At 37.8% G+C, this 14,098-nt stretch overlaps 1 protein-coding gene across 2 annotated transcripts in view; it reads left to right on the top strand.

Moving 5' to 3' along the window:
• Positions 1-14,098, top strand: part of CNTNAP5 (contactin associated protein family member 5) — a 775,716-nt gene that overhangs the window by 479,520 nt on the left and 282,098 nt on the right. The gene's annotated exons all lie outside the window — the stretch shown is intronic.

Here is a 14,098-nt window from a genome sequence, read left to right as displayed (position 1 = left end):
GTCAAATATAAACCAGACTTTGTACATTTTCTCCTCATAAACTATGTCATATTATATTGTAAATGGTGACATGTTCATTTCTTCATTATTCTGTTGGAGAACAGAAATTCTTTTTTCTTCTTAACATCCTTAAAAATCAGAATAGTTATTATATGCTTATCAGAATAGCAATTGCAGAGCAGAAGTGATATGTAGAATACAACAACAAATACTGCAGAAAGAACAGTTAATAGAGAGATGCTCACCGAGTCAGAATGCTTGCTGGGTACACACCTCCGATGCAGCTAGAACCGGAGTGCCTGCTGCGTCCACTCAGGGCTGGAATGTTCTCAGTCAACACTAATGAATGCATGGGAAGTAAACTTTTCTGTTTAGCAAGGGTAAGAAGAGGTGTAGGAACAGACTACTTTCAAGCACTATGTGCTTGCTTGGAAATTCATTACAAACCTTCCAAAATAGGTCTATTAGCACCCTTAATGTTTAAGAAAAAGGAAACTTAGAGTAGTAATGGGGCTAGGTTTACAAAACTCATAAGCAGCAAATCTAGGATTTTAATGCAAAACTCCTTGGCTTAAAAAGTCTCTCTTTTTCTCTGCATGCTGTGAACTCTCCTCTGGAGGAAATTACCATTTGGTTGTGAAGTTAAGGCTTGTTCGCATGAAACAAGCAGTGAACCACTCCAGACATGACTTGGATCTCCTTCCCAATGTCTGACTGCAACCAGGAGCAGGCAAATGAGAGGGTGTGCGGAACTCAGGCTGGAGTCAGGTCTTGGAAGACTGGAGGTGGCAGGACTTCTCATACTGGTTCATGCGGCCAGGGGGTGGGGGGAGGGGGGTGGAAAGAGGCTGGAGATCTCACCTGGACTCCCTGCTCACCAGGTAGCAATTTCAATACCAAAGCCAAGGTCCCTGAGTGAGCTATGCTCTCTTTCTTTCAAGATTAGCTCTCCAGTTGTATCAATCAACCAGCAATTTATACTCATTATCTGATCTGTTCACAACATCCAGCCTTCTGCTTTAGTGAAGTGTTGTTCCATGTCAGATGACAGAAATGACATGAGTCAGGGGTTCCTGAACCCTCTGAGCATAAGGAGAGGCTGGCTTAGCCCCAGTGGAGCCAAGCCTGTCACTGACCCTGGCCTGTCTGCAGGGCTCATGAGTTCGCCTCTCCAGGCCTCTGGTTTGGCCATGCTTTTGTTTTATTTTGTGTTGCTTTTATGCATACATAAAAGAGAGTAAAATAATATTCTCACCTTTCTGTCTTCTTCAAAGCTTCACTTCTTCACCTTTCTACCTTGTGATCAGGTCAGAAGCCCCAAGAAAATGGGAGCACAAATATTATTTAGGGGTGCTTTTCCAGAGTTAAGTATTACCACAGTCTAAAGGCTTTCTTTGTTATGAGCAAAGCTAGAAAGTCACAATTAGGTGGATAGGTCCTTGCAGAGACCTTGGAGAACTTCCAGAGCTTAGGGCAGCCGTGTTTGCAAAGCTAACCAGGGGAGACGCTGGAAAGTTTGTGAATGTTTGCTAGAGACTCTGAAATTTAAATAAGTCTCTGAATATCATGTTTGATTTTTCATGTTAAGCGTATCTGAATAAGATGCAAGAACCTCTCTTTGTCAAGGACACAGTATGCAGATCACAGCCATGCACAACTCCTGTGCCAATGGGTGGGTGAGCTCAGATGAATCAGGGCGCTGATCTGAGCCTCTGTTTCCTCCCCTGTAAAGCTGAGGCTTGGTATGGCTGTAGGAGGCTAGCGATTCTATATCAATGTGCCTAAGGCTGTGCCTGGCACACAGTAGGCATCATATGGTATCAAATGGTAGCTGTTATCATTATGTGATCTTGTGATCAGTTGCCTCACCATCTCCTTGTTCTTGATACATTTCTCTCTTACAATTTTTTGCTTCCCTATTGTGTGGTAGACTGGACTTATACTGAATCTTTGTGTAATTTGAAATGGACTTTTGGATTAGAAAGACAGGTACATTTAAAGCTTAAATCTTACCATCGTATTACATCAACTTGTAAACAAATTTTTCTCCAGAAGAAAAGAATACTTTTTCCTGTTTGTCTTTAAATGATGCCTGACTAATTCTTTCCACAGGAGGTGACCAGATATACGGAGTTGTAGGTACACCATAGAGTAATTGTCTTTAAACTCAAAAGTGCATAACAATGTCCACATGCTTAGGTCTCTTTTTGAAAAGACCTACTATTGCCTCTCCCTTGCTTAGGTCTTCATTCTTCCTCAGGAAGATTAATGCAATGGTCTTCTTACTTGTCTTCCTGCCCTCAGTCCATTGACTTCTGGTCTAGCTTCCAGAGAGCCCTTTCTGAAGGACAGGTCTGCTGAAGACATGAGTGGTCCTCACAGGTCCCCACAGGGGGCTCTCCTAGCCTGTTCATTCATGTGTTTCTAAAGTAGCCAACAGTCATTTCTTGGACACCTGCTATGAACCAGGCTAGCCTCTGAAAATACAGAGAGAAGCAATGTCTAATTCCAAAACCTCTATCCTATAAATGAAGAATATATCTTAGCCTATTTCCTCACTTGACTTAAAATTTGAGGACAGGGACAATATCTTATCCATCTTTGTATCCTTAGCACCCAACTCTATACCTAACACATGGTTGGGTACAGTACATATTTGATAAAGTCCCTGAAGGACCACATAAATGTCCTCAATCCTTTTTTTTAAATTGTTTTGGAGGTTTATAAATGATGCCAATTGAATAGCTCCCATTCATTGAATCCCTGCTGTGGGTGAAGAGCTGTGGCAGCCGATTTCAATACGTTACCTCATCTAATTCTCATAGAATTCTTGCAGAGGAAAATAAAACTCAAGAGATTAAGCAACTTGTCAAAATCTTTGTAAATTATCGGTGGTGTTTGAGTTATCAGCTTTCAAAGGCTTTCTAGAAGGACATCAAATGATAAAATGATAAAATGATTAACCAAGAGTAGGATGGTTTAATGAGTGAGTTTGATATTAGCTCTTGGTTTTCACAGATGCGTGATGACTATTACTCCCCTAAAGAAGTACAATGTCATGAGGGAAAACAAAAGGGGAGAGAAAACATATACAGAGACGTAGCGCTCTGGGCAAACGTTAAAATTATTATTTCACTATGAGTATGCCAATATTTATTGGAAACTTGAGTATTCAGCGAATGGGACAGAATTGTAAAAAACTTATAATATATACCACTATTTAATGTGTGACTTTCAAAGATTTTTTAGAACAAGGTTTCTCAAGTTTTACCTTGCAAAACAATCACCTGGAGATCTTGTTAAAACATAGTTTCCACAACACTATGCCCAGAGATTCTCATTCGTGATAGAGTCCATGAATTTGCATGTTCAGAAGCTCGGACTGATGCCAACTGCTGCCTGTTTGAGGACCACACTCAGAGAATCATTGCTTTGCAATCACCACTTTAGAAGCTGTGTATGCTCTCTGAGGTTTGTGCCAGTATCTGCCTCAAAATTCCGAGTGCTGTGTGCTTCCATGCACCCGAGGAGCTAGACTGAATTCAGATCTGGATTACCAGGAAGGAATATCTTAAGCATGTTTGCATATTTATGTTTTAAAGAGAACACATTATTAAGGATAATTACTGTAAGATTTATAGATTAATCTACTTACTCACAGAAGGTCGGGATGACGTGATCTATAATAGGAAGTATTAGGAACGAGATTCTCAGTCTGTGTTTAGCAACTGTTGCTTTGTTTCCTCCTTATTTTCATGAGCTGTGCTGCAGTTTCTAAGGAGAAAGGGCTATACCACTGTGGTCTGGGGGTGAGGGGTGGAGCTGGACACAGGCATGCTCCTTTCTCTTTGGAACTTGCCAGAGGTCATCTGACTGGCTTGCTACTCTAATCACACACTCTGGGCCAAATGTCACAGACACCAGGGCTCCCTCTGGTGCAGTGTGTCCTGAAGGAACCTAAAAAACCTTCTGGGACCTGTTCTGTGGCCTAACACCCTGCCCCTTCACTTTTTTTTAAGGTTTTTTGAGGTATATTTTTAAATCATAAATTTCTCTTATTTATAGTGTACACTTCAGTGGTTTTACCATATTCACACAGTGGTATAGCCATCATCACTACCTAATTATGGAACATTTCAGCACACCAAAGAGAAATCTGTACACATTAGTAGTCATCCACCATTCTCAAGGCCCACCCCTCACCCCCTACCCCCAGCCCCTGGCAGTCGCTAACACACTTTCTTTCTATGTAGACTTGCCTTATGCGGACATTTCACATAAATGGAATCATACAGTATGTGACATTTTGTGACGAGTTTCTTTCACTTAACATAATATTTCCAAGGTTCAATGTTTATTCATGTTGCAGCGTGTTTCAGTGCTTCATTCCCTCCCATTGCCTAATCATATTTCACTGTATGTTTATATCACATTTGTTTACCAATCATCAGTTGATGAGCATTGGGTTGTTTCCATTTTTTGGCCATTATGAATAACGCTCCTATGAACATTCATGTACAAGTTTTTATGGGGTCACATGTTTTCATATCTACGGAGTATATACCTAGGAGGAGAATTGTTCCATTGTAACTCTCCTTTTAAAGCTTTCATTTTGAAATAATTCACAGTAAATTGCAAAAAAATAAAAAGTACCAGGAGGTCCTACATATTCTTTACTCAGTTTCCCCAGGTGGTATTATCTTGCATAACTGTGGAACAGAGTTAAAACCTGGAAAATGACATTGGTAAAATACCCAGAGTTTATTCAGATTATTCCATTTTGACATGCACTCAAATGTGTGTATGTGTATTTCCGTGCAATTTTATCACATATATAGATTTGTGTAATCACCACCATAATCAAGATGTAGAATAGTTTCACCACAAGCACCCCTCATGCTGTCCCTTCTTAGCCACACCCACCCTCTTTCATCCCCTCATTCCTCACCTTTAGCAACTGCTAATCTGTTTCCATCTCCACTAACTTCCTTTTAAGTAATGAAAATGTTACCAAATCTATGTCTATTTTCAGCCTGTACGAGCGATGTGCAGACTGGGACATCAAAAAATCTATTTTCTAATTTAATCCCCTGACACATTTTTTTGAACTAATTTCAGCAATCCCATCAGTTTTTTTTTTTTTTAAAGATTTTATTTTTTCCTTTTTCTTCCCAAAGCCCCCCGGTACATAGTTGTATATTCTTTGTTGTGGGTCCTGCTAGTTGTGGCATGTGGGACGCTGCCTCAGCGTGGTTTGATGAGCAGTGTCATGTCCGCGCCCAGGATTCGAACCAACGAAACACTGGGCCGCCTGCAGCGGAGCGCGCTGACTAAACCACTGGGCCACGGGGCCAGCCCCCAATCCCATCAGTTTTAACATATTATTTTTTTCTTTTCTTCACTGAAATCAGACCAAGGCAAAGTTCTGCAAACCTACTGCACAAGGGGCTTGATAAACTTAATTAAATAAATGGCTATTACATGCAAAATGCTTCACAAACATTGATTTAATTACTAGAATTAATTTGATCTTATTTATGTCTGTAGGCTGTGTATGAAGATCTGTAACTAAATATGCAACAATGTGGTAAATATTAGATTACTGGAGACATAGAGAAAAAGGAAAGAAATAGGACTGAAACATTTTTAAGGCCTTAAAAATGTGTACTTCTCTTGTAAGTGAGTTTCTTGTGTATTTCTGTAGTTTTACAATAGTAATATAAACTGGGGGCAGAAAAACTACAGCTCTGACCTTGGTACTTGAAAAGGTGAGGTCTAAATAAAACTATTTTGCTGTCTGAATACTATCATTATCTTTAATGAGAGTGAGCATCACAAGGACATTTCAAATTGTACCTTAGGCAATAAATTAGCTGCCAGAACTAGATTCAGACTATTTTCCTTAAATATGAAAACACTGATCCATCTGTTCTGTCCAGCTACATTGTACATCTGTTCATATTAATATAAAAATTTATTCTAAAGAGTCTTAATATATCTATCATTGTCATTTTCATTGAAGAGCTCTTATCTTTGTGTGTACCTGTAATATTAGACCTACAAATGCAGCATTGGCATTAGCATTTACTAGTTGCTGTTTTTAACGGAGACCGGTATTGCCACTGATAGAGATTCTTTTGTTTTTCCTTCATGTTCCCATCTTCTTCCCAACAGGAAATGTAATGGTTCTCCTAAAGATGACCTCCAATGGCAATTTAGAACTGGTATAATTCATATCAAGTCTTTCTAAATGCATAGAGATGATCAAATAATTTTTCTCCTTAGCCCTATTATTATTATGATACATGTATATATATGGTAATAAATTTCCTAATATTGAACCACTCCTGCATTTTTGGATTAAGCCCTCACTTGGCCATCATATCCTTTTAAAATATGCCATTGGGTTCTATTTACTGATATTTTATGCAAAAAATTTTTATTGATATTCATAAGTGAGTCCATAGTTTTCTTTTTTGGTGTGATCTTTGCTGGCTGTGGAGATCATCTTTATGTTTACTTCATATAACAACTTTTGAAGATTTCTTTCTTTTTCTGTATTTTGGAGAATATAAATAGTATTAGGATTATCTACTCTTTAATAGATTTTCTGGAGAAACCATATTATCCTGCTGTTTTTTCCTAGAGGAGCTCTTTAAATACTTTTTCTTTTAGGAAGTGGTTTTTAAAATTTTCTGTCTGTATTGGGGTTAATTTTGGTCAATTTAAGACCCTGACTTACTTGAGGTCTAAAACTATGTCTTTTTCATTTAGTTTTCTAAGAGCCTCACCTAGAGTTCCTGAAAAATAAGTAGGTTCTGAAAAATGTGTGTGGAGTACTTGTTTGCATAGGAAGAAAAATTCAATAAACAAGTAGCATGGTCTACTTCCTGGAAGAGTTGGTAGATTGGGCATATGTATTTACTTTCACTTCCTTCTAAAAGTTCACACAAATAATAATAAATGATATATAAATATACATTTTTTAATGGCTCAGTCAGCAGCTGATCAGAGAACTACCTTGGCTCTTACCATCACCAAATGTCCAACTTTGGTGACAAGGTGATCATAAGAGATCTAAAATGCATCTAGTCAGAAGTTAGGGAAGTTGAAGGAGAAGATAGCCTATGTGGAATAGCAGCTAGCGTGGCTTGGGTGCCTTACATTAACAACTTAAGTCAGAAGATAAGTGTCAGTATGTATGATCTATAATAGCACCTCATGCCCTACTGTGACCTTACAAGCATAAAATGTGTGCTGTGTTGCTTACACCTTCTATATCTCATGTAAAATATCCCTCTAAATCATAGAATCTAACGAGACCCAGAGAAAATACATAAAGACATTAACATGGGGATTTCCCATGACATGATCCAGCCAGACAACTCTACAGCAATGTCTTTGGAGGGCAAACCACAGATATTTGCTTAGAGCAATCAGTATTCTAGAGACCACTGTTAAATATGAGATGGCTACAAAAGATCACCTGACATCCAAGAAAACAGTATAAAATAAAAGATAAGATAGAGATCAAAAACAAAACCCAAAACAAATAAACCAACTAAACACACACACACACACACACACACAACTTGGAGGAAATAGTGTATACAGAGAAGAAAATGACAGAGAAACTATATTATAATTAGCATTCTGAGATATTAGAGATATATTGCATCAATGAATCAAGAACTGCATGCTATTTAAAAAATGATATTCAGAAGGAGAAAAAAAGACTCTGGAGAATTTTAAAATGCTCCAACTGAACTAGCCATTGAAGGACATTTGGTTAATGATCAAACAAATGGTGGTATATCCATACCATGGAATTTTATGCAGCAATTAAACAGTAATAAACTATTGATACATGAAACAACTCGAATGGATTTCAAGGGTGTTATGCTGGGTGAAAAAGCCAGTTTCAAAAGGGAATGCCCAGCATGATGGTGAGGGAGTGACCAGGGAGTTGGCTGTGCACCAGATTGGAAACACAATATCCATGCTGCAGCAGATCACAAAGATCCAGAAGATAAGTTTTCAAAGAAGTTGAAGTCTATAGAATATCCGAAATGCCGACATATTAAAACAAAATGTTTATTCTTAAAAATTTTCAAACATACACAGGAGATAGAACAGTACAATTGTGTCCTGTGTACTCTTCCCTCAGAGTCAACATTTATATGCTGTTATTTTTGTTTCCGCTCTGCCCCTCTTTTTTTAATTTATTTTGAGGGAGCGCTTTAAGAACAAATTGTGGTCATATCATTTTGCTTCAAATACCTCTGTATGTATCTCTAGCAAAGAACAACTTTTATCTTTTGAAGCAAAACCACACTACCATTACCATACTCAACCAAAATTAAAAATACTTTCTTAATATCATCTGATAGTAAATCTTAATTATTTTTCTCTGGTTTGTTTGAATCAGGATCCAAATCAAGTCCACACATAATGTTTGATTGATATGTCTCCTGCATCTCTATCCCCTTTTTGCCATTTATTTGTTGAAGAAACTGAGTCAGTTGTTCCCACATTCTAGATTTAACTAATCATATCCTTATAGTTTGGGTGAGCATGTTTCTCTACCTCTTATTATAAATTGGTGTTTAAATCTCAGGGCTTGATTAGATTCAGCTTCAGATTTTTGGCAAAGCTTAGGCAGTGCTGTGTATTTCTCATTGCATCACATTACTGGCAATTTAATAAGCACTTTGGGGGATATTGAGATTGATCCATGAGTTTGGGTATTGTTAATTTAATCCATCTACTAAAAAGTCTCCCATTAGCTTTTGACCTAATGATTTTAGCAGTCTTTGATGATCACTGTCTAATTTTTTATTTCATTGGTGATTATCAAAGGAAAATTTTCAAATTTTATTATTATTTTGCACTTTCTGGCTTTGGTTATTCTCTAATAATATTTCTCATGGAATATTAGGTTATTATCAAATACAGTCCATGCAAGAAAGGCAGGCTACAATCTGAATTGTTTCCAATTTTCGGAAAAGGACTTTATTCTCTAGCAACTTCCAAAGGTGACCAGTGGACTTAGATAGATAAATGATAGATGATAGATAGATAGAGAGATAGGGAGAGAGAGAGATAGAAGATAATGAATTAGTAGGTTATATATATTTAAATATGCAAATGCGGTGACTCTTGTTTTTATTGAAGTATAGATGACATACAATATTATATTAGTTTCAGATGTACCACACAGTGATTTGACATTTCTGTGCATTACAACATTACTCCCACAAGTGCAGTGACTATTCTTTTTGATACCCAAATTGTTCCATCAAATTTGATCCTGTGCCGTGTTTGACATAATTCCAATTTTTGATAGCTTTCTTACTTTCAGGCACAAAAAGGCATTCCCATCTCATCCTGTTCCAAACACAGACTCAGTAAAACCCATCCTTTTAGAGAGAAATTGTATTCAGAAACCGCAGTCTGTGCATTAAGGTGCTTCTAGTTCTTTCAGTGGTCAAAACATGAATATACATCACTAAAAAAATAAAAAATAAATAATGAATCTAAATTGATATTACCTACTCAGATTAAGATTGCAGAATTTCATATATTTTCTGCATTTTATATTTTGTCTTTTAATGTAAAAATTTTAGTTTCTGTTTTCAATAACATAATTAGTAGCTTTTTTGCAATATATGTATAGTAATTTAATTAATCAATAGCAGTATTATTTAACAATAAGTATTTAATAAATTTGAGACTTTTGTTATGTTTTATTTTTTTCTGCTAGGTACATCCTACTGTTTCCCATTAGTGAAATTACTGTTTTAACTTCAAATGTGTTTAAACCTATGAGTTCATAATAAGACTAAAAATATTCTCATTGGTCACTTTTGGAGGATGGTAGGGAACCACTTCAGTATTTTGAAACCGATGAATGAAAAGGAAAGCATCAAACATTGATCTTGCTTTTCCCATACAATCTTGTAGTTTAAGGAAACAAAACAATTGATGAGAAATGTTTGTTTTATGAAGTATTCCCAATAATAAATCAAAAAGGAATGATAAAATTAGATCAACCACTTACCAGCTGGTGTGTCTTTGGGCAAAGTCCTTGTGTTTTATGAGCTTGTTTACAGTATCTATAAATAAGAGGGCTTGTTACCAGGCTTTGCTATCAGAGGTCTCCCAGTAACTGAACCAAAGTTTAAAGAGAATGTATATTGGGAATGGTAGGCTAACAAACTTAGTTACTGATCCCCAAACCTCAATCCCTTAGCAAAATGAAAGTTTCTTTTATGCTCACATTACAATGCAGTGTGATGCTGCTCCATGAAGTCAAACACTGGCACAGTCCACTTCTATCCTATAGCTCCATTTCCTTTTAGGTCCTTGGAATGTTCCATTTGGAGTTTGGTTGACTAGTTGACCTGCTTTGGTCAAAGGGGCATCAACAAACACTATGAAGTAAGAGACCTAACAAGCGCTTTCCTTCTTGCTGATCGTGGAGATTTTATCATGGAAATTTGCCCACTAGAGTATGAGAGACCACACACGGGAAAACCCATGCACACCAGCATGCTGTCAGTAAGCCCCGCTGACCCAGCAGGTGATTGCAGATGAACAAATGGCCTTCCCAACAATCTGTGCCTGACCAAGAAATGCTTGGCTCAGCCCAGCCTAAATTGCTGACCCACAGAATCATGGAATGATTACTGTCTTCAGTCAATTTTGGAGTGTTTCTTAGCCAGCAATGGATAACTGATACACTGAGAATATAGATAAAAGAAGATTAGCCCGGGCCCACCCCATAGATGAGTGTTTAAGTTCGCACGCTCCGCTTCAGGGGCCCAGGGTTTCACTGATTCGGATCTTGGGCACAGACACAGCACTGCTCATCAGGTCATGCTGAAGCAGCATCCCACACAGCACAATCAGAAGGACCTACCACTAGAATATACAACTATGTACTGGGGGCCTTTAGAGAGAAGAAGAAGAAAAAAAAAAAAAAAAGATGGGCAACAGATGTTAGCTCAGGTGCCAATATTAAAAAAAAAGATTAGCCAAATATTGATAATCTGTTGAAGCTGGTTGTAATAATATCAGGTGCATTTTATTACTCTGTATTCTTTGCATGTATTTGAAAGTTTCTGTAAGCAAAAGTTAACAAGAAAATAGTGAATTTTAATATCACTTGAAAGAAATCCTATTTAAAGTGATTTGTTTTAATTTCCTTTCAATGCTTAGGAATTGCTCTTTTTCTTCTATTATATTTAATTTTCTTTTCTAGCTATTTAAAGTATTTGTATTGTTTTGGAGTTAAAATATCTAACATGGTCTAGCTTTCATCCCTGCCCCCTCTCCCCCATTCTTTTTCTCTCTCCCAATAGATATCCATTTATATTAGTTTTTACCTGATGTTTTTTGGAGGCAGTTTAGAGATTTGTTAGTGAATTTGGAGTTAAATTTGTGATGTATGCGTAGAAAACTAGGCAGATGAGAGAATAAGATATTATTAATTTCAAGAAAAACTAAATTTTATTCACAAAAGGAAAAGTAGTTATACATAATATTTGCTATTTGTGAATAGCAAGTATGTTGCCATATCAGTGCAAACAGCAACCATTGATCTAACTGAAATAACAATGCAACTATATTGGAAGTATGGGGAAATAGAAAGTGCTTTGAATATGGAGGGAGTGATGAGAAAGCTAAATCCTCATCTTCCATTTCCAAGTGAATAGATAACTTGTAAAAATGAAAAATCAAGAAGTAGCAATTTTGATGTGCTATTTAGATATACAATAGTTAATACCAAAAGAATGAAGTAAGAATTAAAATTCATCATCTCTGCACAAAAGGGATGTAGGGTCTATGGGTTTTTCATAACAAGCCTTGTGGTTCATGATAAAAACTGAAAAAAAAATCAAGTAAACAAAAAACTGGCAAAAAAAAAAGAAGAGGCAATATGGCATGAAACAATGCAATAATACGAATAAGAGTTCATATTTATCTAGCACTTTCTATGTGCCAAGCACTCTGCTCAGTGCTGTGCGTGGATTATCTCTTTGAATCTTTACCACAATTGTATGAGGTAGGCTCTTTTTTTTTTTTTTTTTTTTTTTTTTTTTTTTTTTTTTAAGATTTTTTTATTTTTTCCTTTTTCTCCCCAAAGCCCCCCCGGTACATAGTTGTATATTCTTCGTTGTGGGTCCTTCTAGTTGTGGCATGTGGGACGCCGCCTCAGCGTGGCTTGATGAGCAGTGTCATGTCCGCGCCCAGGATTCGAACCAACGAAACACTGGGCCGCCTGCATCGGAGCGCGCGAACTTAACCACTCGGCCACGGGGCCAGCCCCTGAGGTAGGCTCTTTTTATACCCAGAGCCACATGAGAAAATTAATGCTTTGAGAGTTTATTATCTATTTATTGCTGCATAATGAATTATAGCAAAACTTAACATCTGGCAACAACAGACATTATCACCTCATAGTTTCTCTAGGTCCATGAGTAACTTAGCTGGTTGTTATGGCTCGGTGTCTCACAGGGCTGCAATTCAGATGTCAGCCAGAGCTGCAGTCATTTCAATCAATACTTAACTATGGAGATTTGCTTCAGAGCTTACTCACATGGCATGGCTCAGAAGCTTTCATGCTCATTCATGTGAGCCTCTTCACAGGGCTGCCTCGTGACGTAGCAGTTGGCTTCTCCGAGAGTGAGTGATCCAGGAGCACCCAAGATGGAAGCCACTGTTGTTTTATAATCTACTCTTGGAAATGACAGTTATCATTTGTGTCATATTCTCTTAGAAGCAAATGCATAAGTCGAGCCCACACTCAAGGGGAGGGCACGAATTCATGAACAGGACATGAACACTAAGAAGTGTGGACAAGATGATCTGTCTTAGAGGTTGCCTACCACAGGTGCAGTAGCTTATCCAAGCTCACCTAGGTAGTAAATGGTAGACCTTTGATGCAAAACCACCCAGTTTGATTCCAGGGCTCATGTTGTCCACCTCTATGTAACTCCCCACATGTTATCTGGGTGGTATTTACGCTGTGTGGGAACAGCAACTCTTTTCGTATGGCGGTCATCTTGGGAGTGTGGGAAAGGTTGGGAGGGGAAACACATAGCAGAGCTGACTTTAACGTGTGCGACACACACCCAGGTGTGTTATCAGTTTTGAGCAAACAGAAATAAGCTTTATGCTATGCTCAGTATGAAGGGTGCAAACTGTGACCCTCCCATTTACCTTTTGCTTCAGAAAGTATATGTGGTTGCAAAAGAGAATTACATGAGTACAAAGATAACCTTGAATTCACTCTAATTTATAAAAAGTCAAACCCTCTCAAGCTTTAGGACTTTATTCGTAATGAATTATTTGAGACACCCCTCACACTTGATCATGACAAACAGCAGCTTCATATTCCTGGGACGGAGCATTAGTCACAGGGGCATGCTGGCTAAGGTGAGGAGTTGGTGCTATATCTTAAAGCTGTTGGGAGCCACTGAAGTGTTTTAAGCATAGGAGAATGACATAATTGGATGTGTACCTGCTGCTCTGAGCTACACCGTTTTGTCTAAAGCATGAGGTGACATTCTACATTCTCAGCCATGACACAGCAGATGCCTCCTTTACACCCCACTGGATTCATTCATGTTGGTGTAATGAGATTTATATATTTCTCATACCTGCCATTTGATCAAAGTACCCAATCTCAGGGCATTTGTGTCTGCCTCCCTCTGAGCACATAAAGACTTTGTGGCTGCAACCAGGCTGTGAGATTCCTAAAGCACAGACTAATTGCTTTATTCATAGTCTGTCATCTGGTGGTAACCACACTGTTGACATATATTAGGAACTCAGGAAATGCTTGTTAAGTCAAAATGGACTATACCTGATTGGGCACCTACTATATGTTAGCTACTGTGCTGAGCTCTGGGTATATAGAAATGAGATACTGTCATTTTACTTTATTGATAAAAAGTCATGACTGTATATATCCATTCAGTTTTTCATTCACTAATCACTTTTGAACTGCTGTGAGTGTGGCACTCTGCTAAGATGCTGGAACTCAGTGTCAAACAACACATAGCCACTGCTCTCACAGATTCTGTAACCACTG

This window comes from Equus caballus, chromosome 18 (assembly GCF_041296265.1).
Source record: "Equus caballus isolate H_3958 breed thoroughbred chromosome 18, TB-T2T, whole genome shotgun sequence".
Classification (NCBI taxonomy): domain Eukaryota; kingdom Metazoa; phylum Chordata; class Mammalia; order Perissodactyla; family Equidae; genus Equus; species Equus caballus.
This window is presented reverse-complemented; position numbering and strand designations above follow the sequence as displayed.